This window comes from Saccopteryx leptura, chromosome 3 (assembly GCF_036850995.1).
Source record: "Saccopteryx leptura isolate mSacLep1 chromosome 3, mSacLep1_pri_phased_curated, whole genome shotgun sequence".
Classification (NCBI taxonomy): domain Eukaryota; kingdom Metazoa; phylum Chordata; class Mammalia; order Chiroptera; family Emballonuridae; genus Saccopteryx; species Saccopteryx leptura.
In genome coordinates, this window is record NC_089505.1 from 95,658,330 (window position 1) to 95,682,582 (window position 24,253).

Below are 24,253 nucleotides of genomic sequence, written 5' to 3' on the forward strand. Positions count from 1 at the left end.
TAATGTGAGCCCCAACACGCTGTTGCTTGGCACAAACAAACAAACAAACCAGTAAACAGTAGGTAGATGCTACTGCAGTCCTCGTCATCAACGCCATCACTATTGTCACCATCTCTCTCTGGCCAACCCCATGTTATTACTGATAACTGATACAGAGGGCGAGGGCAAGAGGAGTCCTAGGGAGAAAACTGCCAAGTCCTCAGGTCTTTTCAGAGTGATAGCTGCCCCCCCGGGAGTAAGCCAACCTTCTCTTCCCCCGCTCTGCTGAAACCAGGGACCAGCCGAGGCCTCTCGGCACATGTGACTCCTCCCTTCCTCCCAAACTGCTGTCTGAGTTCAGCCAGCATCTCTGAGACTGCCAGGGAAATCCCTCTGCCAGAGTGGGGGTTGCTCCTGAACAGCCGGGGGAGGAGGGAGAACGGGACATCAGGTGAAGGTTGTCATCACACTGCTCCCCAAACCACAGCGCCCACTGCGTCCTCCATGCCTGACGCCCACCTGCCCTGGGGTAAGGCTCTTGGCACTCCCTGGAAAGACCCTCCTAAGCGTCCTGGAAAGACCCTCCCAAGCGTCCTAATGAAGGTTCCTTCTGAATTCTTGTCTCTCGCCCTGCCTTTGCCTCTCAGGATTATGCAATAAACTCTTGCAAGCTAGGGAACAGTGACCAGCAAACTATTTCTGTTCTGACTGTGGCGTCTCTTGTTTACACCTCTGTCCAGCCAGTGCTCAGGCAGGTGCCTGATAGTGCTCGTCCACTGTCCTGGAGGAAATGGAAGAGAAGGCTTTCGAGAACTCAACACTTCATTTAACAACCTTACTCCTTTGCTCCTTTCAAAGGGCGAGAGATCGTGACCAAGCCAACTATGCATATGGTGAATTTTTGCACCTCTCTGAACCTGGTCTGGAAATTTCTGGCCATTGCAGCATCGTGGTGGAAAAGAGGAAGCTGCTATGGCCTTGAAGCCACCAATGAGCTTCACCCTGTCATTTGCATTGAGCCAGCCAAACACCAGCCATGCCAAACATTAGATAAACTTCCCGCCCAACGTTAGCCCCAAAGGACATTCAAAAACCGAAGAGTTGTCTTTCAAGTGTTCCTGAATGTTTTAACTTTTGGGGGACACTCTTCCATTCTCAATTAATGTGGTAAGGTCTGTCCACTCCATGAGGGCCCAGGAAAAATCATTGTCTTCTCCAGACACGGTGGAACTGCTGGCTGTTCCTGTCCAGGGACAAGGTATAAAGCAGGTCTTCGAAAAAGTGTCCACTCCATATGACCCAGAAATTTCATTTTTGAATATACGTCCAAAAGAATTGAAAGATCTCTAAGAAATATTTGTGCACCTATGTTCATAGCATATTCTTTACAGTGAACAACAGGTAGAAGTAACCCAATGGCCATCAGTAAACAGATGGATAAGCAAATGCGGTATATCCATACAATGGAATATTATGCAGGCTTAAAAAGAGAGGGAATTCTCATCCATGCTGCCACGTGGATGAAACGTGAGGACGCCATGTTGAGGAAAATAAGCCAGTCACCAAAAGACAAAGACTGTATAATTCTACCTATATGAGTTGCCTGCAGAAGTCAAAGTCATAGAGAGTAGCATGGTGCTTGCCAAGGGTTACAGGGAGAGGGAAGTGAGGAGGTGTTTAATAGGTGTGGAGTTTCAGCTTCCCAAGGTGAAAATATTCTGGAGGCTGGTTGTACAACTGTGTACATTATATATATGTATATATCTATATAATGTTAATATAAAAAAATAGAAGAAGGAAAACAAAAGACACTCTTAATTTCCATAGCCTGGGTGCTCATTGAAAACATTTATTTAGAAAAAGGAATATGTACAAATGGTTAGAATACTAAAGCATTATATAGAGAAAAGCATCCTTTGTATATACTTTTGAAACTTTTTCACAGAAAGGCTCTCTATCTTATACCATTCTGGGTCTTGGCAGCTCTCACTTTAATGATAAACCGTGGAGCTCTTTCTAAATCAGCACATCCGGGTCCATCATTCTGTTGAGCAGCTCCACATCCCCAGCAGCGGTGGCCATTGTCAGAGCCCTTATTCTAGGTCTGATGCTCTTCCAAGTGATGGTCACGTGGGAACTCATTTCACCTGTGCAAACCTTTTGCAGCAAGGCTAACAATCACCCCCAGCTTATACAGAAAGAAATGGCCCTCCTGGGGTCAAGGTACGTGCCCAGCTTCGCCTCGCTGGTACATGATAGCGCAGGACTTGGGACTCTGAAAAGCGGGTCCCAGAGCTGTGCCCTTAGTTGCTTTGGCACCCTGAACCAGGTGGCATTTGCTTGTACAAATGGCTTTATTCACCAGATCCCCATCAGTGCCATCCTGATGTCACTTTTTTTTCCTGTTATAAATAATGCCATGCAAATCAATCTCTCTCTCTCTCTCTCTCTCTCTCTCTCTCTCTTTCTCTCTCTCTCTCTCTCTGCACGTACACGCACGCTTGTGTGTTTTGACAATAAGAATGAGTCTATGGGGTAAATTCTTAGCTAGGAAATGGATGCATTAAAAGGGCTTGTGCATTTCAAATTTTGATACTATCGCCAAATTGCCCTCCAAAGAAGTGGCGTTGATTTGTACTCTCGCCACTAATGGAGGAGAGGGCCAGCAAGCAGCTCTTTTGAAGTGCGCACCCGAGAACATTCTAGGAATACCTGGGAGGGCTCGCGGCTCTCTTTGGAAAAGCTGGCCTCTCACACTTTCGTAATATGCCAGCCACTTTGGGAGAGCTCCTTAGAGAGATCAAGGCCTGGACCTGGAGCTGGCGTGGGTGCCCCCTGAAACTGGGATAGTGGGGACACAGTATGAACCACAATAACGTACTGACTTACATTCGCAAAACACTGGTGGATCAGGCTCCATGCTAAACACACGCACATGCTGTTGTCCGGGTTTTCCAGGGGCTGATAGTGCCTTCCTCAGGATAACCGCACCCCAAGAGGACCCCGTTCGGACCCACTCTCCCCAAACTGCAGCCAGGCTGGAGGAGAGCAGACCTCGGTTTGAGTCCTGGTTCCCTCCTTCACTTGCTGTGGGGCCTCAGTCAAGTGTATCTTCCCCTGGCCTCCGTCTGCCCATCGGCAAAACGAGAAGGTGGTACCGGTGCTCTGTGACCCCTTTTGACCCCATCATCACCTGACTCTGTGATTCTCAGCATAGGCAGGGAGTTCCCACAAACCACTTTCAGCGTCAGTTAGTTATTTCCATGGTGAAATAAAGTATGTGGACCCTGAAGCCCAACCGCCTGGTTACAAAACCCAACTCAGGGTTATATTAGCTGTCCTCACACAAATTACCTAAACTCTCTGGTCCCTGGGTCTCTCGTCTGTAGATGGGAATGAAATTGTTCTGTGGTAGAGTCACCGTGAGAAAAGAGGTAATACATGCAAAGTGCCCGGCACTTAGGAAGCACTCAGCAGATCTTAGCTTCGCTGCTACTACGATGATTACTACTATTATTGTCATCTTCATTCCATCGGCACCTGGACAGAGGCGGATGCTGCAAAGGGCTCTTTCTTAGGCTTTGATTGCCTGGCTGATCTTTAAACAAGGGACTGCCCTCATGGGATTTCCTGCCTTAAAAATATTTCTACAAACAAAGCTTCCATGTTGCATGCCCCAAGTGTCTCAGAGAGGTGGAGAGACATGGTTGTAGTGGCAGCTCATGTTGGTCAAGGGTGTTGGGGTCCACCAGGGAGAGGAGGCCCTGAGATTTAAAGAGCCAGGCCTACCGTTCCCTGTCTCGATGACTTCGGTCCCGGCTGCTGGAGGAGAGGTGGAGGCACAGTGGAGAGCTCTTTGCTCTGCTCGGTGGGAAAAGCAGGATTTGGGAGACCAACAGATCTAGTGGCAAAGGTTGGGTCTGACATTAGTAGCCAGGGGTCCTTGGGCAGGCGGCTGCACTCTCTCAGCCTCGGTTGCTTTATCTCTAGAATGGGGGTGATGGTTGCTTTGCCAGGTGTGGTAGTGGCAATCACGTGGAAGTCCATGGCACATAGTAGATGCTCAGGAACTGTTAGTGTTGCTTCCCTCTTCTCAGAGTTCAGGCAGCCCCGTGAGCAGAGCCTTGGCTTGGGCACCACGAAGAGTCAGTGAGGAACAGGACACAGACCTTCTTCTCGGGGACCTGCTGGCCTGAGGATCATGCGCTTGGTGAGCTGAAAACTTTGGCCATCAAGGTGACGTCCTTCTGTCTTCCCCCGAGGGGTATGGGCTCCTGCTCAGAGTGCGGTCCCTGGGCCGGCAGCATCAGTACTCCCTGGGACCTTGTTAGAAATACAGAACGGAGCCCACCCCGGGCTGCCTGGATCAGCAGCTACACTTTAATAAGATCCCAGAGGGTTTGCGTGCACGGTCGTTTGAGCAGTGCTCACGTGGAGCACTGGTCCTCATCCTCACTCTCCTGGCCCCACGTTGCCGTGGGGGTTCCTCTCTCCTGGGTCCCGAGGGCAGTGAGGGGGAAGGTAACGTGTGGTGACCTCAGAGCCACAGAGGAGGCAGGAGGTGCTCCCAAACGGGGGCCACCATTCAGGAACATCTGCAGGAATGGCAACCGGCCCCCTGCCTCCTCCCCTACTCTGGGGTTCAGGGGAACTGCAAGGCCTGGAGAGTGTCGCTGCTCAGCAGACCGTGCTCAGAGGCCCGGCCAGTGGGACAGAGCCTCTGCCTCCCCTAGGCATGTCTTCCATAAGCTTCCTCCCAACCCCTGTCCTTGTGTCAGGGTCGAGCTGGGGAGACCGAGGCAGCTGGGGCCAGCTGGCTGGTCACGACGTAGATCTAGCGAACAGCCGCCGCAGAAGATGCACAATCCCTCTTTAATAACCTGCCAGCCTGCGAGGCCAAACACGGCTCAGAAGTTGTGGAACAAGAGGGCTATTTCTTATTATTTTTAATAAAGAGCTTTTCATCACCGACTTTGTCGGTGCCATTAGCACACCTTGTGTTTAATAAGACTACACGGTAACAAGGGGGCTGTCTAGCTACTCTCGTGCCCAGGAAGCTGGAGCAGGTGCGGGCACATTCCTGCTCACATGCCACACGCATCACTGCATACACATAGCTACACGCAGGCTCTCTCCAAAACGTGAGCCCAGCATGTGTGAACCTCCCCCACATAGGCAGGGGTGCCCGTGCACATGTGAGCACACATATGGGCACACACTTAGGTGCCTGCGTGCCCTCACACATGTATGCATCTCACACGCATGCAGATAGGGGAACCTGAAAAGGGCACATGTGGACCTGGTTGCATGATTGCACAAACTCATGCACATCTGCTAAGAGAAGCTTGCATGTGTGCACACACGCAATTTTCCAATCCATGGCATGGGGGCACATTCCAAACATGTTTCCCCCGACCCACGGGCCTCCGCAGAGCAGTGGGGTGGGGCTGGGGGGATGGGAGCCCCTCCTTCCCGAGTGTGTCCAGTAGGAGATGGTGAGTGGAGTGGCCCTGAGAGGGAGCTGGTCAGAAAGGAGGGGGCGGTCACTGGCCCTCAAATCTGCTGGCCAGAGAGGGGTTCAGGACCAGGAACACTGTGGGTTAGCCAGTAAGTCTGAAAGAGGGCGGGGGAAGGAAGGGTGCACGGGCCCTTTGGAAAGTATTGTGATGGGATCAGGAGGGGTTGGGGCAGTCCTGCCTCCCTCTCTCTGAGGTGCCTCTCCCACTCCCGAGGGTCTGTGTGTGGATTCATCTTTGATCACACACACACACACACACACACACACACACACACACACGAGTAAGATCAAAGCAACAGCAGACATTCATGGAACACCCATGCTGTGCTGGGCCCTCTTCTAAGTCCTGTGTGGGCTCATTCAAGCCTCTCCACAACCTCTTCCAGGGCCGGGGGTAGGGGGGATCCATGACTGTCTAGTCCTCCCTTTGCCTCCCTACCTGCCCTTCTCCCTTCTCTTTATTCCCACCCGCCAGCACTCTGCAGAGCCTCTCTCATCTGGTCCGCTCAGAGGCCTCGGGGAGAGGGCTGACAGGTGTCTCCCAGCGTCTCTGTGAGGGAGTCCAGAAGGATGGTACTCAGAGAAAGTGAGCAGGTGAGTAGGCACCTTGCAGTGAGGTGTGGGGACTCTGGCATTTGTGCCCAGAACCTCAGTCTGGCCATGTGTCCCCACTGTCCCTTCTATGAGTGGAGGGGACAGCAGGAGTGAGAGACGAGGGCTGGGGCCCAGATGGAAAGAAAAGGGATCAGAAGAGGGGAGAGGCGCATGCATGGCTGGGGGTGACACTGACCGTGAGCTCCCGTGGTCAGTACCCACTGTCATTGTGTCATTGTGTCAACCCAGAGAGGTAGGGAGGGAAAGAGGGATCGAAAACCTCATTCTCACCACTGAGACCTGGGAGGTCAAGCGGTGTGCCCCCAAGTCACATCACAGAGCAAGTGTCCCACCGAGGTCAGCTGCCTCCGGAGGACACCCACATGGGGACCCCCCCCCCCGCAGTGTGACCACACAACTCTGGACATAGGCCACTCCCCTCTTGCTCCTTTGTTGGCAGAGCCAGAAGATAGCGGGTCAGCATCGTCCTTACAACATCTCTGCCCTGGGTGGCTGGTCACAGGAGACACCTGTCAGCCTCCTCCCCCCCAGGCCTCCACGCGGAGCTCAGGAGAGAAGCTCTTCGCAGAGAGGCAGAGCCGTGGAGCTGCGGTGAGCGGGTATAAAGAGGGGGAGAGGGCAGGAGGAGAGGCGGAGGGGGGACCGTGCACAGAGCCATCGACGTCTGCGAAAGAACAGACACAGCGTTTTTCCTGCCTTACGATCTGTAAGCCTCTGGAAATTGGGGGACCGCGGGGGTCCCTCCGTGCAGCCGGTTTAATTCTGGCCCCTCTGCTCCATCTGGCTTTCTGGAGTCGTCATCGAACAGGCTCCCTAAAGGAGGCGTCAATAAGCCCGGAATGACAAAGCAACGGTGAATCCCCTGCCTTCTCTGGGGGCTGAGGGGAGGCCGCGGGGTGGGACAGGGAGCGATTGACATTTTAATAGCTGCAGTCAGCGTGGCACTGGGCAGCCAGGCCCAGACAAAGGCCCCATATCTCTCCACTCCTCACCCTGGCCTCCTGCGAGCCCGCCGCTTTCCAGGGCCCTGTTCAGAGTCGGCTTGGCACCCGCTGGCCCTCTGAAAGGTCAGAGGCTCCTGCCTGCCAGGCCCAACTTGGGCCTTGAACTTTAAAGGGACAGCAAGAAGCTGTTGGGGGCGATTTGTGGAGCTGATGCAGGGAAGGGATTTGGATGGGGACCACAGTGCGGAGGGACAGTGGGAGGAGCACAGGGTCAGCCCTGAGAGGTGGTGTGTGGCCGCAGAGCCCTGGAGTTATCAACTCTGGCACCAGGTGGCGCTGCCTCGGCCCCTGACGTTGACAAACTGACCTACTTTCCTGGCTCCTCAAGTCTCCCCACTAGATTTCCCAGATGGAGCAGCCCCCCTCCGGAGACTGGAGCCGGGAATGGGAATGATAAGGAACGTCTCTTAGGCATAGCCCAGGATCCCCATTATTACCCGCCGCTCTGATCTGCATCCCTAACCAAACCCGGCAGGTCTCAGACAAAGGAAATGAAAACAATGGTCAGGGACAGGCTTTGTAAGCTGCAGAGGGGGCCGCAGAAATGGGCGCTCTTTTAATGACAACCAAGGGAGAAGGCTTTTGGATGTGTGCTATCACCACGCCGGGGTCTATAAGTACTTCATTGAGCACGTCGTCCAGGCCGGGCATGGGGGTTCATCGGTTTGCATAGAAGGACGATTGAGTGTACACAGTGACCCTAAAAGGTAGGCGTTATGATCTTCCTTTTACAGGCAGGGAAAAGGGGTCTCAGAGAGGCGAAGTGACTCGCCCACAATCACACACAGTAAACAGCTGAGTCTGGGCTGGAGCCCCAGCTCCCTGACTCCCAATTACACTTCTTTGTCCTCTCCAGGCCTGGGGGCCTGGGAAGCACTGCACCTCTCCTTGGGACCCCCATCCTCCCATGCATACCCTCTTGCGGTCACCTTTCTCCTGTCTTGCACTGCCCCTGTGACCTTCAAGTGTCCTGAGACGCACTGTCACTTGCCCTGGCACCACTTGTCCCAGAGGTTCCGAAATGTCTCCCTTTGGGGCACGGGAAGAGGACAATAGTGATGATGGCTTGTTTCAGCAGGCCCCAGAGAGAGTGAGCTCAGGGCCTGTACACGTAGACCCTGCCAGGGACACTGAATGTGGCTGTATAAGATCAGCTGGTGGCACAATGGACACCAGCCCGGGGGACAGGGCCTTACCCTGGATGTTTGAGGTCAGTGGAAGGAAGTCCATCGCATGGACACCATAAAGTGGGTGAGCCCCTCTGAGACCAGCTGCCGGCCCATGGCTCGAGAGGGGGGTAGCCCTCCATCCAGCAGCCACACGTAGACCCAACAACGTCCTTCATCTAAGTCTGGAGGTTGGGGGACCACAGTGGGAGGCTGCACGGGAGACCACCAGAGCCCATACCTGGAATCAGCCAGACCCCTCTCCTATCACATATGAGCGGTGTGGTTTTGGCAAGTAGTTTCCCCATAGTGGGCCCGTTTGGGGCCTGATTTTCCCCATCTTTAAAATGGGGATAATAAGACTCACTCCACAGATGTTGCAATGATCCAACATGCTTGGTACAGCACAGACACGAGGTGACATTCACTAACACAGATAAAGAATTAGGTTCAAGCTAGGTCCCTGACACTGGAACTCCTTACTACTTCTCTGGAGAACAGGACCAGGACCAAGGAACGGATATTTGGGGCCATCAGTAGTGGGGTGGACCACCTTGGGAGTCATGAGTAGAGGGCCGTCAAGTGGGCAGAAGCTGGCTGGCCACCTGGTAGGGAGGTTTAGAGGGCTTCTCCATGGGCAGGGAAGTGAGGTGGATGGCTCTGAAGTCCCACTCTAGGCACCAGTCCAGGGCTGGGGTCCTGGGATGAGTATACAGCAGGGGTCGGGAACCTATGGCTCACGAGCCAGATGTGGCTCTTTTGATGGCTGCATCTGGCTTGCAGACAAATCTTTAATAAAAAAAATAATAACGTTAAAAATATAAAACATTCTCATGTATTACAATCCATTCATTTCCTACCGCTCATGTTCATAGTTGCGAGTAGCTAGAGCCAATCACAGCTGTCCTCCGGGACAACACCAAATTTTTATTGGATAATGTGTAATATATACGGGTCGTTGTAGGGCTCTCACAGAATTTCATTTTAAAATATGTGGCGTTCATGGCTCTCTCAGCCAAAAGGGTTCCCGACTCCTGGTATACAGAGTCTTTGCCTTGGGCCGGGGAACACATTTTTGTCAGTTTAAGGTGGGAAGGCTAATTCAAAGGTAAATGTAGGTTACTATGGGAGCCAGAAGAGGGACCAGCCCAGAGGAGGTGACCCAAGACAGTCCCCATGGATAGGAAGTTAGAGAGAGTGATGGTGGAGAAAAATAAGTAAGGTATTCCTTGCAGAGGGGAGAAACAAGAGCAAAAACTAAAAGCATGCTCTACCATCTGTGTCATTCAACATAATACTCAGTCGTAAGTGTTCAATAAACATTTGTTGAATGAATAATAAAGCCCATACTACCCACTGCTTGTTAATCGAACCCACACAACAGCCGTATCAGGCAGACATTATTATTGCCCTCATTTCACAGATGGGAAATAGAAGCACAGAGAGACTAAGGAACTTGCTTAAGGTCAAGTGGCTTGAATAAGTTAGTCAGTGGCGGAGCTGGGACTCAACCCCCAGGACCTTGGCTGCAAAGCCTGTCCTCTGAATCACCTTGCCAGAGTGTGGTCCTACTATGTTCCCCTGCTGCTGAGCAGCCTACTACTACCTGCAAGAACCACAACCAAGGCTGCGTGAGCTTGCCTGGGCTGCCACAACAATATACCACAGATGGAGTTGCTTAAATGACTGGAAATTCTCTCATTACCTTGTATGTTAGAAGTGCAAGCTCAAGGTGTCATCCAGCTTGGGTTCTTCTCTCCTCGGCTTGTAGTGACTTCCTTCCCCCTGTGTCTTCACACCATCTTCCTTCTGTGTGTGTCTGTGTCCCAGTCTCCCCTTCCTGGAAGGACACCAGCTCTGTTGGATTAGAGTCTGCCCTAATAATCTCACTTTAACTTTACTATTTCTTTAAAGACCCAACCTCCAAATATAACCATGTTCCGAGGCACCGGGGTTTAGGATTTTAACACATACATTGGGCGGGGACACAATTCAGCCCATAATAAGGGGGTTCAGGAGATCGGTGGGAGACAACATTAGAGGGGCGGACAGGGCTCAGTTCCCGCTCTGTCTTTGTGTGGGTGGAACCACATCTGGAGGCCCAGGTGAGGACATGAGCAAGGTGACTGGGCTGTAACAGATGCTTTCACACTCCTGTACATAGAATGCTTCAGTGGGAGAAAGGGTTCCCGTGGGTGCCCACTTCACAGCTGAGAAAATGATGTTTGTGATAACAGCCCAACACTACGGTTGAAGCAACTGTACACATTGGCTTTGGCCAGGGATGCACGGATGACTCATTTTTCACAGGAACATGTGTACATCTGAAAATCCAGTAGGGCTAATTGAGCACTATAAAGTTAATCCCCCCCCCCCCAAACTGAACTGATAAATGGCCAAGCTAACTGGAAGGCATTGCTAATTACAAAGCAAGGAGAGAAGCCACTGGAAACCACAGCTTACTCGAGACCAGCCTGCTGGTTCGCTGATAAATTATCGGGTCTCCTTACCCCCCAAAATAAGGTAACCGACATGACCTGCAGGAGCACGTACACAGTAGGAGTTGTGTGATGCTGTCAAGTATGTGAGGCAGCCAGATTTCTTAAAAAAAAAAAAAAAAATCTCAGCTCTGAGTTGACGGTCATTATTAACAACTCACTGAGTAGGTTAGTAATAAATAAGTCTCAGTCTGATGTCAAAACAAAAGCTCATGGAGACCTGAGCATTTGCCCAGAAGAATGAAAGAAAAGATTCACATTATGAATTTGTTCATGGCCCACCAAGCGGCCCCCGTGGTCCTCTGGTACACTCTACAAACGGTCTTTTGAAAATCCCCGTGGTAGGGAAAGATCTCGGATCCCCCATTTCCGGCCTGCACGCCAGGACCGTCCAACACAATGCAAGTCCTGATACAGACATATTTAAACACATTAAACATCCTCAGATGTGAGCGTTTTCTAAATCCATATTTAAAAATCTCAGAGACATTGAACAGCAACCTTTAACAATTCACATAGTGGCCGAAAGAGCTCTGGACAGAGAAAACAGAAGAGCCAAATTCTGTTTATCTGTTCAGACCCAGCTCGGCCACAAATCAGCGGTGTTGGAGGCTTATCTTACCTATAAATGTGCTTGTTTATACAATGCCTCGCTAAGGTTCTTTAAAGTCTGGGCTCCTGTGGAATATCTCCTGTTACAGGTATTGCTCTTTTTACTGTTCATTTCCTATTCGAGTTATCTACTGCTATGTAACAAATTATCCCCAAACTTAGAGGCTTAACACAACCCAATTTCTGTGGGTCAGGAATCCAGGTAAGGCTAGCTGGGCCCCCTGGCTCAGCTGGGACTGTGGTGTCATCTTAAGGCTCAGCTGGGGACGGAGCTGTGCCTAAGCTCATGCTAGTGGCTGTTGGCAGGATTCAGTTCCTTGTAGTGTCTAGGTTGTTCAGTTCCTTGTAGTGTCTGGGGCTGAGCTGTTGTCAGGGTCCTCATTCAGTTCCTTACCATGTGGACCTCTTCATGGGGCAGCTCACAATGCAGCAGGTGGCTTCATCAGAGCAAGTAAAAGAGGGACCAGAGGCCTTGGCTGGTTGGCTCAATGGTAGAGCATCGGCTCAGCATGTGGAAGTCCCAGGTTTGATTCCCAGCCAGGGCACACAGGAGAAGCACCCATCTGCTTCTCCATGCCTCCCCCTCTCCTTCCTCTCTGTCTCTCTCTTCCCCTCCTGCAGCCAAGGCTCCATTAGAGCAAAGTTGGCCCGGGCACTGAGGATGGCTCCATGGCCTCTGCCCCAGGTGCTAGAGTGGCTCTGGTTGCAGCGGAGCAACACCCCAGATGGGCAGAGCATCACCCCCTGGTGGGCATGCCAGGTGGATCCCGGTTGGGTGCATGTGGGAGTCTAACTGCCTCCCTGCTTCTAACTTTGGAAAAATTAAAAAAAAAAGAGGGACCAGAGAGGGCACCGGCCAGACAGAAACCGCAGCCTTTGTAACCTGATCTCAGAAGTGACATCCTCCTATTACTTCTGTCAATTTTAGAGGTGACTAAGTCCAGCTCACACTCAAGGGGAGGGGCCCGCACAAGGGTTTGAAGGCAGGAAATGGGGACCACAGGGAACCATTTTAGAAGCAGCCTAGCAAACCTCCCTCTCCACTATTCTCTCAGCCTCCCTAGGTCCCCCAAGATCACAGCTCTCCCTCCTGGATATTTAGATGATGCCCCATTAGAAAGGGGTAGAGAAGTCAGAAGTGGTGGCTTGGAGGAACACGAGGCGGATCAGCCACGGAAACCCTGGTGGGGTGGCCACACCGGGAGAATGGTGAGAGGGGACGGGGACAACGGATTGTAGCCCTATTACCATTAATGGGAGCCACTCAGCCAATTATCCCGGGAGCCACATCTTAATAATGCAGTGAACGTGGGAGAAAAGGCGGTGTCTGAGTCACATTGCATCCGAGTCCCTCCCCTGAGACCTCCGGCCCCGTCCTCCAGGCCCCATCCTCCAGCTCCACGGCTGTGGCGCACTGGAGGGTGGCACGGTCACTGGAGTGAAGCATTGTACTTAATCTGTCCTTCCGAGCTGGGTGGATATTAGCACCTTTGGGAAGAGGAAAAAATAAAAAGCCAAAACCTCTTTAAGAAGGTTAATGGAGAACCATCCCCGGGTCATAGGAATGTCACTTTCTTGTTGTGGGGAGTTAAGGACGTGTTAAACGGTTTGTGGGATGTGGAAGGAACAAATGCTCCAGCTCTCAGGGGTCTCGCCTTGGCCGAGCGCGTGAAACAGCCGGGAACCTGGAGAGCAAAATGCGGGGAAGAGCCTGGGAACAGCCGGCCGGTCCCTGGGGTAGAGTGATCAGGCCTACAGCTCTCTGTGTAAGGGGAGCCTCTCTCTGTGTGCACGGGGATGCCATGTCAGTGTTTGCTCTGCACTGTGTTCCCGATGGGGTCTGGCACTTATTTGGGGGATGGGTAAATGAATAAGTCACTAAATCAATCAACAAAGTCTCCACTGGGTGAGATTCTGTTCAGGGGTCAGGACCGCCCACCAAGGCTGGCCTGTGGTGGAAACCCTGGCTCTGGTCTGGGCCACCCCGTAGCTCCACCCACCCCCTCGCCACCACAGCGCACCTGTTGACATGCTATAGGGCGGTCCCTACTGGGTTGGGCTCCAGTGTTGTTCCCCTGCAGTTCACACCCTTGCTCTGGCTCGTTAACTCTGTGACCTTCGCCCATGTGCTTCATTTATCCCTGCCTCAGTTTACAGGTGTGGACCTGTAAATCAGGGCCAACGATAGCATTGTGGCCAGGATTAAAGGCGTGAATACACGTTAAGCACTGGAGAGGACGCCAAGCACATAGTAGGTGCTCAATAAGCATTTCCTACATCAGCTCAATGACCACTCTACACTGTCATTATCGGCTTAATTAGATCATCAATGTCACAAGGGTAAGGAGATTGGCTTTCTCAGTTCAGTGTCCGGTCTCCTAGCACACAGTAGGCTGTGTATTCTGATTCACTTAGTGGGCCCTTTTGCCAAAGGGGACAGAACGGAGCCTTGAACTCTGAGACTAGCCCTGTGGCCTTTCCTCCCCCCCCCACTGTCATTCCTGAGCGCCCTCACATGGTACAGGTGACCCCTGGAGACCTGCGGAGGTCTCCCACCTGCCTCCCTCCCCTCCCCGGCATTCATCTTGATTAGGGAGTCCTTGCACTGGAGTTAATTTTCTTGTAGATGCCTATCAGTCATGTAGCGGGGACTCTCTCCTGAGCTAATGAGGAATCATAGCGCTGCTGTGTTATTTCTTAGTTAATTAGTACACAGACTTCTTTGGGGAGAAAAAAGGTCAGAGAAGATATGGAGAGAAAGTTGAGATTTCCAGGGGGTCTGGGTATAGGTGGTGATCTCACAAGAGGTGAGGGCAGCCCTGGGCTTTGGTTTCTCCTTCCCCCGGACTGGACCCTGGAAGTCAGGCTGGGGCACAGAGGGTATCCCTCCCTTGAGCCCAGTGCCCACACAAGCTCCACCTCACCCTGTGCGGGGTGTGAAAACCTCTGGCTGTGGACCCAACTCCCTGGTAAGAAAGGCAGAGGCCAGCTGGGCAGTTCCTAAGGGCTGTCGAAGCCAGGCTGGGTGGCCAGGCTGGGTCAGGGGACCGGGGAGCCAGAGCAGAGGCAGGGCTCTTGTGGCATTTTTCCTTCTCTGGGCTGTTTGTTCTTCTGCTCAAGATTCCTGTTCTAAAGAGGGAGCTGGGTTTCCTACCTGCCTCGTGGGGAGTGGAAGGTAGGGCTGAGGTGACAGTCCCATAGAACGACAAATTACGGAAGGATTAATTTCTCCAAAGGGGATGGACCTTACTAAGGGGTGGGAGACATACATTGGGCAAACAGGGGAACATACCCTCTGGCTTTGTAAGCCAACTTTCTCTTCTAGACAACAAAGCTATATTAGATGCCCATTAGATGCTGGCACCCTGGGCTGTGCTTAAGGAACAAATGCCCTCGTGGGGAAACCAGAGAGACCCCATGCATCTCCCAGGCATGGCACACTCCAGAGGGCACACCAGTCACGTGGCCCCTCCCTGGTCACAGGGATGGGGAGAGACCTGCAGTTTTGGGGGTTATGACATCTAGGACAATTTTATATCCCAGGATCGGGAAGGCAGCCCAGCCCAGCGGGTCAGACCGGTCTTGACTACTGACCACGTGCACTGGCAGTTCACATCTCTGGGCCTCAGAGTCCCCATCCGTAAATGAGTGGCTTAATAATTCCCTAGGATGACACGTGTCACAGAGGCCTGGCACAGAGTGGGTACCCAGGACCTGCAGGCTTGCAGCAGCCTGAGGAATTAGGTCCAGTGACGAACATAGGGCTGAGCCAGGAAACAATGAGAGTGACCCGGTTTCAAGGAGGAAGCAACCCAAAGACGAGGAAGCCCCGCCAGAGACAGGATGAGGTTAGACAGTTCTGGAAGGTCCTTCAGGTTGGAGGACGTGGGGGCAGGGGGTGTTGGCTGACTTAAAACTGGGTGCAGAGCAAGGTGGAAGAGCCATCTTCCCAACTTGATGGCAGCGCCCACCACGTAGGTGTGTTTCCTCCGTCGCACTGGGCACTCTCCAGGGAAGAGGTCGTGACGCCCTCGTCAGTGAGTCACAGACGCAGGAGCCAAGTGCTTCTGTTTGAATCCTTTCTCCGCCCCTTCTTGGCTATGTGGCTGTAAGTTACTTAGCCTCGTAGAGCCTCAGTTTCCATATCTATAAAATGGGGATAACAGTGGCACCTACACCATAAAACGTGGGCATGTAAAGCCCACATCGAGTGTTTAATAAGTAATTCACTAATGCACCAGTCATCAACTGCAGCATAAATAATACCCTGAAACTTAGTAGCTTAAAACAACAGCATTTACTGTCTGAAAAGACTTGGGGGGTCAGGATGCCAGGTGTGGCTTAGCCGGGTCCTCTGGCTCAGGGTGTCTCCCAGGATGCAATTGGCCAAGGCTCCAGTCATATCAAAATAGGCCAAGCTCACCCCCGGAGTGGCCGGAAGGTTCTGTTTTCCTCGTGGGCTGGTGGACTGAGACCTCAGCCTTCCATGAGCTGCCGTCCGCTGTTGCCCTTGCTCAGGGCCTCACCCTGTGAGCCTCTCCATAAAGCAGCTTCCAATATGGCAGCTGGCTTCACTGAAGTGGGCAGGGAGGGGCCAGCGAAGAATGCCAGCACTACAGAAGTCACAGTCTTTTGTTACCTAATCTTATAAGTGACGTCCCCTCACTTTTGCCTGTTCTGTTCACTACAAGCCAGTCCCTAGGTCCAGCCCACAGTCAGGGCGAGATCACACAGGATGCAGTCATTCACTGTGGCCCTGTCAGAAATTGCCTCCCACACCTAGACTGGGAGCTGCCTATGGGAAGGGGCTGGGAGAGAGGGGTGTTGTCCTCTCCTTTACTGGGGCAACCCCAGCACCTAGAAAATGCCTGCCTGACACCCGTCCAGTATAGCAGACAGGGACCCCTGAGGAGCAGGGGCTGGATAGGAAGGGGCCTCCCCCCACCCCCAATGCTTTCTCTGAGCACGCAGACAAGATTTTACAGCCCAGAACCTGGAATAATCCCCTCTGAAGAGCCTCTCCCCACGCAGAGAAGCCCGTGGTTGCATTGCAGTGTTCAGCTCTGACCTCCCATGCCGGGGGAAGGCAAACTTCATCCAGAGGAGATGTGTGAAAATTGGATTCGCTGGTGGGGTCAGTGTTTTATCCTGGCTGTCACCTGCCTTTGAAACAGAGTGTGTCTCCAGATGATACCTTTCACTCCGGGCCCCTCCCCGCTGCAATCAGAGCCTGTGAGCTTCTACAGGTCCCTTGCTGGCCATTTCTGTGGCCACCACCCTGGCCCAGGCCACCTTCATCTCTTTCCCCAGCCCATCGCCTCTTGACTGGCGGCATCTCTCCTCCAGAACCCTCATCTCCATTTCTTCCACAGCAGCCAGAGAGTGCAGGGGGTGCGTTCCCAAACACAAGCCAGCTCACATGCTTCTCCTGCTTAGAGCCCTCTGATGGTTTCCTGTCGCTCTGAGGGAAAAATAATAATAAACCTCTGGCCCCCTGCTGCTTCTCAAAGCTCATTTTCTAAAACTCACCCTGGGCTCTGTCTGCCAGTGCCTGGGACACCCCAAGCTCTTCCTCCTTCGAGGCTTTTCTCTGTTCTCCCCTCTGCTCTCTGCAATGCCGGTTCCTTCTGAGGTTCCTTCTGATCCTTCTTCTCCGGAGTCATCGCCACCTCTTCCAGGAAGCCTTTCCTGATTGCACTCTGCTCTCATGGTTACTGTCCACATCACCTTGTTTATGGATGTCTTGGTACGGCTTACAGCTGGTAATCATTTTGGTTTAGTGGCTACCTTCTTTGTTGGCTGTCTTGCCCACGACAGTCAGGTCCACGTGGGCCAGGCAGGTGCCTGGTTTTTGACAGCTCTATCCCCCGGTGCCAGCACGCAATGGGACAGAAACAATCCCCCTTTCCTGCTGATTGCAGCCGCTGCCCCACCTCCATCTCCGCCTGCAGGGTCACCTCCTCCGGACCATCTGTACACAGCTGCCGATGGATGGAGCATGTCCCTCTCGTCTGAGTAGCCCCGACCGCCCAACAGTGTTAGGGACAATGGGCTCAGGTCCAGAGCTAAGCCCAGCCCGTCGTTTCCTAACATCCCCTTACACATGCTCCATGCTCGGTGCCACTGGCGTATTTGCCGTTTTCCTGAACATTCCCTGACCTCTTCTATCTCCATGCTTAAGCTGGTACTTTCCCTTCCGCCTAGGAAGCCTTTTTTCTCCTCTGGAAGTAGATGTGCGTACTCATCTTAGCTCAGGTCACCTCCCCCAGCAAGTCAGCCCTGGTCACTGCTCTTGGTAAAGGGGAAAGAACTCGGGATTTGGAGCAAGACCTGGATCCATGTCCCTGTTCTGCCCTTTGCTCGGGTGTGACCTTGAGCAAGTCACCCCTCCATGTTCGAACTTGAGCCATGAGAACCGTCCTGCTATGAGTTGGTGTGTGGAATGCATGATAAGAAAGTGCTCGACCCACAGTAGCTGCAGAATGGACGCACGGCCCTTTCCAAGTTTCCTGGTGACTTGCATTTCCCCTTGTGCTTAATTCTCCCACAGTACACTTGGTAGTGGACTTATCTTCCTCTGTCCCCTTCACTCTATGAGCCAATCCGGACAGGACCAAGCCCTCTCCATTTTCTTACCCTGCCTACCAAAGGCACTTGCTTTGCACGGAGGGTTTGTTAAATGCCCTTGATCTTTCTTCTCTATGATATTCTTCCTTCATAGAAAACAGCAATTTGATACAACGTTTATGCTCACTGCTTCATGCATTCACTCCCTGAACTTCCATCCTGTGGACAAGAGAGCCACATCTCGTGCCCCTGTGAAACTTGCTTTCTAGAATTTTGGAACTGCCATCGTTCATTTGGTCAGCAACACCTGCCTGGTGATGTTGTGTGTGTTCCAGTCACCCTGTTAACATCTCCCGCCTTCTAGCAGTTGTTAGCTGTTGCCATGGACACCTGGGTCCCTCTTCCTGTAGCTTCCAGTTGTCCAGGCGTTGTTCTTCTAAGTTCCACTTCCCACCTAGTGTGAGGCCATGAGATCCAGGACCCATGCAGGCGGAGAGCGGTGAAATCCACCGTGACCCACTGCAACCGGTAAGGAGTTCCCTGCCTCCCAGCCTCTCCGACCAGGCTCAGCACCTGCATAGGTATCTGCGGAGCCTCGCAGATGGTCCCACAGGGCCTCCTCCTTCCTTAGAGGAGGAACGACAGGTGACCTAGCAATCCCACTTCTGGGTAAATATCCGAAAGAACTGAAAGCGAAGCCTCACAGAGGTATCTGTACGCTGGTGTTCTTCGCAGCACTATTCACAATAGCCGGAAGGAGGAAGCAACTCCAAGTGCCCATCGAAGGATGAATGAGTTAAAATAAAACGTGGTCTGTCAGCACAATGAAATATTCTATTCTGCTTCAGAAAGAAAGAAAATTGTGACACATTCTACAAAATGGATGAACCTTGAGGACATTATGCTGAGTGAAATAAGGCAGTCCCCAATGGACAACTACTGTGTGATTCCACTTCTAGGGGTTACTTACAGCAGTGAAATTCAGAGGCAGAAAGTGGGTGGCGCGGTTGCCGCAAGCTGGGGCTGGGAGAATGAGAAGTTGTTTAATAAGTGTGGAGTTCCCTCTTGCGAGATGAGAAATGTCTGGAGGTGGGCGGCACAACAGTGTGAATGTACTTAGTGTTTCTGCACCACACATGTGAAAATGGTTAAGACAGTAAATTTTATGTCAGGTTTACTTTATCACAATTAAATTAAAAGAGAGAGAAAGAGAGGTTGAGCAGAGAATATCTCCTGAGAAGTAATACCTGGGCAGAATGGCCCTGTGGGATCTGACCTTGGCCTCAAAGCCCCCTCCTCCCGAGAGTCCTCCAGGCTTTACCCCTTCTCTCTCCAGCCTGGCCAGCCCTCTCAGGAGCCCGAGTGTGGGTGTCACTTCTTTCCTGTGGGCGCACCTTAACACAGCTGACTAAGGCTGGTGCTTCAAGCTTTCCTGGAAACAGAAATACATTAGAAAGGAAATAAAGAATGAAAAATCAAGCTGGAAAGAACAAGTTTCTGATCCAACAACCACCAACCTGCTTCTCCAGATTCTGAGCCCTGCTCCATTCCACACGGGCCACCCTCTGACAATCTCACTTAATTCTTCATTCACAAATCCAGATGGTTTTTCCTGTCAGTCAAGCGGGCTTGGCTGTTACCACGTCCCTATAGTTCTCCCTGCCGAGGCCCACCTGGTCCTGCGGACCACCGCCCACCCCAGAGGCCTCTGTGTTCCCCACCCTGCTGTGGGTCCACCCCTGTGGCGCACAGATGCGTGGCCCTGGGCAACTTCCTTGTCCAATCCAGCCTGGTGTCTGGGCCCTTAAACTTGGCCCTTGTCCTCACAGGAGTCAGGGGGCATTTCCTCATTAGCTGCTGAGCCCCCTACACAGGGCCCTGGGGCGGGGAGAGCCCCTTGGGGAAAGGGAGGCAGCAGGCACCAGAGCCCTGGACCCGCAACCTCAGGATGACTCAGTCCCCGGGAAGAGAGCAACCGGCTTCCCTTCCCGATCGTCACATGCTGGGATGTGAGCTCGAGAGATGTGAGGCCAGGACTCGGCATCCTTGGACCCTCCGGCCTTGGCCGTCAGAGAGCTGTCCTTACTCTACAGTCCATCCTCTACCTGCGCCCATCCCCACCAACGTCTTGGGTTCACCTCTGTGTGACTCTGGGGCCTGGCAGATGGAAACCGTCTTCTCTCCGCTTCAGCCTGTGCGTGGTCAGAGAAGAACCCGGGTGTCAGACAGAGGGGGCCGCAGCCTCACGAGGTTCCTCTAGCTCTAGGACCATGTGCTCTTCCTTCAGCCAGCATGACCATGGGGCTGCTTGGATGGCCACTCCACAGGACCACACACACGCTGGCCCTGAGTTCGCAGACCATCCCCCGCGGCAGCCAGGCAACCCAGAGACTGCGTCCCTACATACGCCAGAGGCCAGATTAGCGCTCACCTGCACTCAGAGCTGGCTTCCACCACTCCCACATCCCTTCGCCTTGCTGAACGTCGGCCTCCTCATCAATGAACAGGAATCACAGCTCCCTGAAGCATTCGTGTCGTGTTCCAATGCGTTAATGTATGTAAAGCACCCAGCCCTGCAGCGGGAGGTCAATCAATACCTCCTCTCCACGACAGGCGAGGGAGCCCGGCACACCTGTAGCATCCATTGTCGGGATTACCAGGTACGGCCTGTACTTTCCCTAACCTGCTCCAAATGGACGGCTGGGGAGGAATAATGATAAGCCTCTTACGGTTGTCTATTACAGGTCTCAGAGCCCATTTCAAATTCTTCATCAGATTTGTTCTTTAAAAGGGACCTGGGAGGCCAGCAGGGGAGGCACGGTTAACTCCATTTGATAGATACAGGTGCCGAGACCCAGAGACGACAAGCATCTTCTCCAAGGTCACACAGCAGGCAAGTGGCAGAGTGAAGGTGAGAACCCAGATCTTTTCTTTCTTTCTCCTTTTTTTTTTTTTTTTTTTTTTTTTTAAATTTAGTTCCAGAAAGTTTGCCAAGGCACCACTCTGTTCTCGGGAGCCTCCAGGGGCAGACACTGTTCTAAGGGGAACGAACCCAGCGGTGCTGGCAGGGTGGCAACCTTTGGACCCAGTGGAGCGGCGCCCTGGTTGAACTAATTGCCATGCTCGCTCACACTCACACCGAGCCTGCCTTCCAGAGAGACCCTAAAGTGCCTCTGAGCTCCTCGTACATATTTATATGCCTGCGTGCGCGATAAAAATAAAACCACTTCAGCCACCGCTGAAAGGCAGCCGCTCGGGGTGTGAAATACGGGGCTTATCGAACAGCGGCAAGGGACGGCTCCCAGGGAGAGGCTCCTGTCCCTGTGACATTGCACGGGGGCAGCTGGAAGGAGGTGGAATTTAATTCTCTTGACAAGGAAGTGTTGGACGTGGGCGAGGAAGCCGGGAAGGCAACTGGTCCCCCTGTACCCAGGCTGCCTTCGAGCCTCCCTGGCACACAGTGCTGGTCCTGCCAGAGGGGACGGTTCTGTCTGTCTGGAGGGGAGAGTGGAGCTCTCAACCTACACCACCTGACATGCACCCCTGGACCTCACCCCCTGAGAGTCAGCCGGCGGGTGGTGGGGATTCCATCCCTCTGTTCTCCTAAACCCCATGTCGACCATGTACTGCTCTGTCTTTGGAAGGAAAGTGTAGGGAGGTCCCAGTGATCTCACATGTCCTGGACCAAGGACCAGGATGAGCGCCTCGGCTGGGGGTTCATCTAAGGCAGCCCTGGTGAGAAAGGTATCGTTCTGGAGAAGCTGAGCATCTTCTCTGGCCATTCAAGCCTTCCAGTGGTACCTGGGCTCTGCTCCGATGGCTGATTTGGAGCCTGCTCTAGATTCAGACTTCTGGATCCCTCCTTCCCCCCTTCCCACAGTGCTTTGCCCATCTTACTGCCTTACTCTTAATTCCCTGGGCAAGCACAGGGAAAGCATCTAACACACACTTCCTGGACTAGTGACAGCTAAAGGTGAGCCCGAGGGCGTGAGCAGGAGCTGACCAGCCCGAAGGGTGCGCCTGAAGGGATGCTTGGCGTTGGGTAAAGGAGGTGGGAGTGAGGAGAAGGGAGGTTAGAGGGGGACGGGTGTTTCAGGAAGGGGAAACAGCATGTATGTATAAAGGCCTAGAGTCAAGAGAGCTTAATGGGCTGGGGTGTGGATTGGCGTGGTTGTGCCTTATTTGCAGATAGGTAAGTTTCAAGGAATCGTGCAGAGGAGGTCAATAAACATGTATAGAGACTTAAAGCCCTTAGTGGAGGTGGAGATCCATTAGGACAATTTATTTAGGGGCCATTAGGGTTTGGAGCCCTTGCACCTGTGCCCCTTAGGGCTGTCATGCCCTCCATGCCTGGGCGCCTTCCCTTGGAATCATGAAAGTGTTAACAACGCTTGTGTCTTTCCCATGGTTCACCGGGGTCCCTTTAAAGGGATGGATAACTTGGAGGGTTGAGGGACTCTCCTTTGGTGCCTCCGAATATCCTTCAGTTTCCAGGCAAATATCTCCCTGATCCACAGGCTGCCTCTTCACAGGGTCACCCTCTCCAGAGGGTAAATGGGAAGCAGGACAGAAGATGGGGCTTGGGCAGAAGAGAGCGGAAGCGGGAAGGCAGGGAGGGCAGATGGCGTCAGGTGACCGGCTCACAGTTAAGGGGTTAGCGGGCTTGTTTCCACTGATCAATAGTTGGGGAGAAAGGGGAGGAAGGAGAAGGACACCTCCACAGAGATGTAAAGGCTCCGATGATGATGAAGTTCCCTCTGGGGGCTGGGAAGGGACTGGCCAATTCAGAGAGATCTAATGTCAAGAGTCACAGAATGTCAAGGTGGGCAGGCATGTCCAGGTCATTTTGCTCACTGCAGGTTTTAGAGTAGTTTTCCTTGCTGTTTTGCCCTCCCTCCGCATCCGTTGCCTTCCGTGGTTCACAAAGAGCCCCGCTCACCGCTCACCGCAGAGCTGTGTCCCCCCTACCCACCGCCTGGTCCCAGCTTTCCTGGACCACCTGCTGTTTGCTCCCTGGATGGAAACCTCAGCTGCGGGCTTCTAAGGTTTTGCACACAGGCGCTGCCCCCAAAAGTCCTCCTCGAAATCTTAGGCGCTGGCTCATCATAGCCTCCCGGTCTCACTTTCCCCAGAAAACCAGTCTCCCAAGTCCTAGCTCAGTGCCAGGTACGGGGCGTCTGCTTCCTCAAGAGGCCCAGGAAAGGAGAGACAAAGAAGGGGGGGGGAGGGAGATTCATGGTAGATTCAAGCCCAGGTGACGCCATCTGTCAGGGGCCTTGGGGATCTAGCCCAGGCTTTTGCCTCTTACAAATGGAAACTCTGAAGCCCAGAGAAATGAAATTGGTTCCCTGTACTATAAATCAAACGGGGATTTTCTCACATATTTCGAGACCTAGAAACTCAAAACAGAAAGCAGGCTGGTGGAGCGAGGAGGAAATGGTCAGGTTTCATCTGATGGCTTTCGCAATGAACCAGAGCCCTTTAGGGACCCGGTCCTTTATACTCCCAGCTGGACAACTGGTCTGGCAAGCTGGACCTTCCTTCTTTGCTTCCTGGCCTCTCTGGAGCCAGGAGACCCAGGCCTGAGCAGGGTGGCGTTGGAGGTGAAAGGGGCAGAGTGACATGGGCCAGGACCTTCCAGAGCTCATTATGACACGGGGAGACAAGACACAAGCTTGAGTCGACTGAAGAGAATATTAGTTCACTGTGTAGTGAAGTGCGGACTACATGCACTTCAAATTGCGAGGACACGGGGAGCTGACAATTTTGCTCTCAGCCTCACTTCCCTCATCTATAGTATTATGGACCCATCACACAATTGTGACTTACTTGGGGGGCTTCACGATACACGTTCTGTGACAGCACACTTCCTTGTGAATCCACTAAAGCGTAACAAATTAATGAAAGAGGAAGCAGATTCGATCTACATAATATAGGCCCGCAAATTTGAGAGGCTGTAAAAAAGAAAAAAAGAAAAAAAAAAAAAGGAACAAATCACATATTAGATGGCTCCACCTGTTGTCTATGGGTGGTACTGCAGTTTGGCAAAGGAAGGAGAAAAGGGGAGGCTCTAAGGGTGACCCTCAGAAGAGCCAAGATCGTCTGACTTGACAATCCTGTAGACAAGAGTCAACATCCAGGAACAGACTGAGTAAAGCTGTAGAACACCATAGAGGATAAGGGAATTTCAGGTCCCATGTGCATTGGCTTCTTTCATTGGCTCCTGGTGACAGCAACCAGCGGCTGAGTCCCTTGAATTTGTGACCCTGGAGTCTTCGTCTACCCCTCGTCATC